Raw genomic sequence first — 6,073 nt, 5'->3', positions numbered from 1 at the left:
GGCAGAAACCTGGAGGCTTACGAAAAGGGTTCTGCTGAAATTGAGGACGACGCAACGAGCTATGGAAAGAAGAATGATAGGTGTAACGTTAAGGGATAAGAAAAGAGCAGATTGGGTGAGGGAACAAACGCGGGTAAATGACATCTTAGTTGAAATCAAGAAAAAGAAATGGGCATGGGCCGGACATGTAATGAGGAGGGAAGATAACCGATGGTCATTAAGGGTTACGGACTGGATTCCAAGGGAAGGGAAGCGTAGTAGGGGGCGGCAGAAAGTTAGGTGGGCGGATGACATTAAGACGTTTGCAGGGACAACATGGCCACAATTAGTACATGACCAGGGTAGTTGGAGCAGTATGGGAGAGGCCTTTGCCCTGCAGTGGGCGTAACTAGGCTGATGATGATGATGATGATGATGATGATGATGATGATGATGATGATGATGATGATGATGATGATGCATTTATATTTTTCGTGCAAGTAATGTCTGTCTCTTCGGGTACTACAGTTCAAGAAATAGAATCGTTCTATCTGCAACAATTTTTCGCAGTCATCGCAAAAAAAAAAAAAAAAAAAAAAACACCCGGCAAATAGTATTCCAAACCGCACAACTCTGGGCTTGGTAAAGCTGAGGAAGTGTTCCAATTTTCTAAAAGACGATTCAGTTGCAAGCCAGCTCCCCTTATTGCGTCTTCTTTTCTTTGTCGCTTGTCATTTGGCGCTGTTCACTTTATTTAAGCCTGTACCATCTTAGTAAAGCCATTTTGTTGGGTAGCAACGCGACGTCTCAGTGGGAAGTACAGAAGCGATAAAACGTAGCAAAAATACTGTCTTAAATCATGACGATAAAGAGTAAATGAGGACGTGAAGGCGGCAGATGCAGGTTCTGCGCATCTGGTGTTTCTTCTGCGAACCGACTCAAGTGATACTGAGTTTCAGACTGACAAGTCGGCGTAGTAGAGCAAGCGTAAAAACAAGAGTGTTTTAATTAAATGTCGAGAGTGGCCTCAAGTAAAGATCCCGCTAGGAGCTGTTTGCCGAGTATGCTTATACACTGAACGCGGGAACACATCTTATGGTTACACTGTGGCAGCGCGTGATACGGGTGAGCACCGAAGAAGAAAATAAAATAACAAAAGAGAGGGAGAAAGAGATACGAGCAGCAAACAAGCGAAGAGTCTCGATTCTGTCAGAAGCTGCCCCGTTCCAACTCTCTCTCAAGGCCATGGATGTCGTGACGCTTGGTTTTCTGGTTTTCTGCACATGTGCGGTCTGTCTGCCGAGTGGCACAGAACTGCGCAGTTGTCCAGCGTTGCACCTAAGCAACCACGTAGCTGCGTTTCTTAAGAGATAAAGGTTCTGTGCTTCAGCGAGTCACACACACGCTCTCTCTCTCTCTCATACACACACTCAAGCATTATGTACATTCTCCACGCATACTCTGTGATTCAACGTGATGAATTTAACACATATATGCGCTAGTGTCTCAGCAACGCATCGAGACTGCAGGACATTAAATCCCGGCAATCGGAAGCCTGAAATATGTAGATGCACGCTTGCTGTCCGTCATCAATGGGTACGTTAGGAACGAGCACAAGTTAATGAGGACAGAGGAAGAACGCAGGACAGGCAAGCACCCGACCTACGTGCATTTTATTTTTACTATTATTTTCTTTTTGCTTGCCAAAGCACATATATGCCAATGTGACCAAACAGAACTGAAGATATTCCATACAACGCCAACAGCTAAAACGTGCCCAAGCGTGTCATAAACATACTGACGTGTGGTGTTGACGGACACCACCAAACTCCCGCGCCCACGGGTCACGTACGACCGTGACGTATATACCCGTTCGTGTAATTTTTGTAGACTAATATTTATTCGAACGTGGATACACCTGTGTATCTGTGTTACACAATACGTCACGTTATTCAATTTGAAGTAAATTGAACAATTAAAACAAAGTGTCGGCCTGCGTTCGCAATAAAGCTGTTGTGCCAAAATTGTTCGTATAAGAGTAAAATTCCAGCCAATCCTAATGCTGAACGTATTACGGTCGAATGCCTTTATTCGCAACTTTCACGTACGGTGGCGCCGTCGTGCGGCGGTGGCCGGAAACAATCGAAAGATTATACTCGCCGCTGGCTGCCGCCCGTTCGGATAGCGTATTGGTGTTCTGTACGCTTTTCCTTCACTTTTGGTTGATGTTTTAACGCGTTCAAAGCTCCCGTGGGATCCTGAAGCACACTTAACATGTTCAGAATGAGCAAACAGAGAAGTAACCGTATTTGCTGCGTGCCGCAATGGGTGCCGAGCGGTAGTTATGCGGTAGGTGAGGTGAGCCTTCACTAATTCCCACCGGCTGCGTCCATGAGGAAGAAATTGATTATTACGCTGCGGATAGGCAAAGCTGTCACACAAGCGATGAAGGTTTGCAGTGCGCACTTCATGCCGGAGGACTTTTTTTGGAATACGATAGATGAGTGACGATTCCGAGCACTTGAAATCGCGAATAGACGCACCTCCATAAAGACGCAAGCATAGCACTATATTATGTGCAGGGAAAGAAATAATGCGCAATCTTAACTCAAATGTGTTGTAGGATGATTGATGCTTGCGTTCTTGCCACTCATGCCTCTGCGGACGTTGGAGCGCAAAACATTCTCCGTGAATCATTGTACCTGCTTCAAAATTTCTTGTTCTCATTCATGCATTTGTCCCCTCAACGCCGGCTTGACATTCCAACATTTTCGAACAGAGAGATGAGTTTCTCATTTGTGCAACGAAGCAAGGTGACGCAGGCGTAGAGGGACCTGGAATTCTTACCTCGTCTGCTACTTCGATGCGCGGCTGCAACGTGTGCACAGGCGCGCATTACTGCTCTCGTAAGGTAACAAATCCTAGTCCAACAAACGTTAAACTACTGTGCAGTGTTCGCGTAGCGAACCCTCAGCTGATCTGCGTGTATATTATTTTATAAAGATAACTGGAAGAATGAAGCGGGCATTGCCACGGACCGGTAAATATCGGCTATGTATCGCTTGATCTGTCTATAGGCAAGACGCGGTAGGACTCACGCAGGCTGTAAAACTACCGCAAGACTGTAGCTTGCACAGCACGCATAAAGTGCAATAACTAAATTACAAGGGTGGACGGTTATCGTATTAACTCGCAAAAGCGGTCAGATATGGGTTTTTGTTTACTTCTCGTGTTCAACATCAAGCTTTGCGAACACAAAACACTGCTTTAAGGCTGCTTTTCACCCCGTCGGTGTAAAGAACTTGGGTTGCGCAACACCAGGAATATTTTTTTTCTCGACACGGCGGCTTATTCAAACCGTCCAAGTAACAACTTGCAGAGAGCACCACACCGTATTAAATCTCATGGTACCCGTTCAAAGAGGTCAAATTAATAGAATAGCAAATAGAAAGCACGGTCACGCCTTTTAATAACACCGTCGCGGTAAAACTGAAACCACAGCTCGTGTGGTTTGCTTCGAAGCCGCGAAGTTTGTATGCAAAGGCCTTCAACAGTCACAGACGTCGACGTGTACGCTTTTATGCCGCAGCACACAAGATGACCAGCGTTTAGGACTTGCTCGCCTTCAAGCAGGCTTCGAATCATGCGTTCTGCTCGCCCAATGTGAGCCATTACGCTGGCTAACGACAGCGGGCGTGTAAATTGCAGAGACATTTCAACATGACGACGCGAAACAACATGTCACTGAGCAAGACGACCGCAGCACTGCACCGACTGCTCTAGTTCTTAATCTCTCGGACAGCCATGTTGGATTTAAGGTGGCGCCCCCTAAAGGCCGTGAAAGTTGCGAATAGGTTCTTGGGGCCTCCAAAATCATTCGTTATACAGGTAACTTCGTTGTAAATGTCACGCACCGCATAGCGGACAACAGAAACGGGACAGAATTAGAGTGTTTTAGTTGAGCGTGTTTACGCTCCGCTAAGCAGTTAAGCGGAGCGGAAGCGCGAATGCGCATGCGCCGTCCGCTTAGCCGTAAGCGGGATAGCGGAGCGAGGAACACGATCCGCTTAGAAGCTGCCTGAGCGGAGCGTGCCGCGCAGCACTTTGGCTAGCGTTGGCGTCCGAACGGATTGGATTGGATGCCGAAAGCAAGCGCGCTGGCTAATACGTGGCGTTCCCCAAGACGGCGCTTTATTTTCCATTGGATAAAATGGACCGGTAACGCATTATAAGCGCACGTCTAGATACTTCATGGAGAAACAAGTTATATATATACATATATACGTTTTACGGTATAAGAGTGATCATAAAGTGTTTTTATTTTCTTTCATTACCCTGAATTTAGCCAGGGGGCGCTGCAACTACGAAAGGTCCGCTCCGCTACGCCAGCGCCTCCTCTATACTTAGAGGAGGCGCTGGCTACGCTAAACGTGCAACTAAAACGTGAAAATCGCCCGCCGCTCCGCTGTGGCTTAGCGGGGCCGCTCGGAGCGGAGCGTACCGTAAAGACGCTCAACTAAAACACTCTATTATTCCTTCTTCATACAGGTAATTTCGTTGAAGGGGCGTTCGTTGTTGAGGCGCTCAACTGCATCATAGCGAAGGAGGCCGGATCGCCCATGGCAAAGAGCCCTAAGAACTAGAAGCTTCGTGAATTCGGGCCGCATTCGCAAATAGAAGTATGAACAAACCTAAGTCCATTCTTGCATGCGCACGCGCCTCTCTGTCTATGTGTGTGTGAGCGCGCGCGTGCCTGACATTGCGAGAGTTTGTGCTCTGGCGCTGGTGTTATGTGTGCACGCATGTACAGTACGTGTCGTGCTCGCCATATCATTAAAGCTTGTATCTCACTCTCTCTCTCGTGCTTGCCAGATTGTTCTGAGATGTCTTTGTGCTTCGGCGCCCGCCTCGAATATGCGCACGGTCTCGCGCTTGTTTGAGTGCTCTCGCGAGTGTGTGTGTTCGCGCGCTCTCGTGCTGTGCTTGTACGATTGTTAAAGTTAAAATTAAATTCTGGGGTTCTACGTGCCAAAGGCGGAGTTTCCCTTTAAGGGACACGAGTCCAAGGGAATTAATGCCGAGTTGGTGGCGGTCATACACCGCCATACACTCTAGATTACGTGACCTCCAACACTAGGCGCGCGAAGATAGCGCAGTTTTACTAAGGCCTTAAGTGGCTCATACGCCCGATGGTCTGGAAAACGCGGCGTGCGGTACAGAAAGTCACGTGAGCTCGCCTCGCGCAGACACGCGGACGTGCCGATGCTCGCGCGTTCGTCTTCTTCTTCCACAGCTGGCTCCGCTGCCGCTCGTCATGCCAAAAAAAAGGCAGAATTAATTAAGATAGAGTTAATTCAGGCGCTCGAACCCGCGACCTTAAGTGGGAGTCGAACCCTCGAGCTTATGTGGAAGTCGAGCCCACGGCGTTTGGTATTATGGCGAACTTAAGGCGCTGTTATATATAGAGAGTTAAGGCACTCGAACCCACGACCTTCGGTGTTAACTAGGGCGAAGTTAAATAAGGCGCACTTAATTAAGGTAGCGTAAATTAAGGCACGCGAACCCACGAACTTTGGTGGGAGAAAACAAATAAGAAGTAACAACGCATTCTAATGCCAAGCAATTTAATGAATGTCTCTTGAGCGCGCAGGCTTTCGCCTTCACCCTCTTTGGCGTATGCAAAGTGACGGTCCATTTTTTGAGGGGCTTTAGCGCACATATGCACATACAAGCCATTTCGGCTCCCCCAGGCTTTGGCCCCGCCGGAGATTACCTTCAAGTACGGCGGCGCACGGCAGGCTAAAGGAGGAGACGCCGGCTCACCTGCCCCAATTCTCCCTCCTCCCCCCTTAGAGCGCGCTTGATCACGCTACCGCGCGCTCAGCCCCCTCCCCCCCCCCCCCCCCTTTCACCCACATCCCCATTCCTTGAGCGCAGGAGAAGACGGCGCGTATCAAGCCACCATTCTTCTCGGCTCCCACTCCTACGTTTCCTCTTGCACCCATAGCATACAGCGTGTGGGAGCGCGATGTGTGAACTTATCGCTCTTCGACTTTGTACGGAACATCACGGCGACGACAAAAGTTCGCCTGGT

Source organism: Dermacentor andersoni, chromosome 2 (assembly GCF_023375885.2).
Source record: "Dermacentor andersoni chromosome 2, qqDerAnde1_hic_scaffold, whole genome shotgun sequence".
NCBI classification, from domain to species: Eukaryota; Metazoa; Arthropoda; class Arachnida; order Ixodida; family Ixodidae; genus Dermacentor; species Dermacentor andersoni.
The sequence above is the reverse complement of the archived record's forward strand: the minus strand, read 5'-3'. Positions refer to the sequence as shown.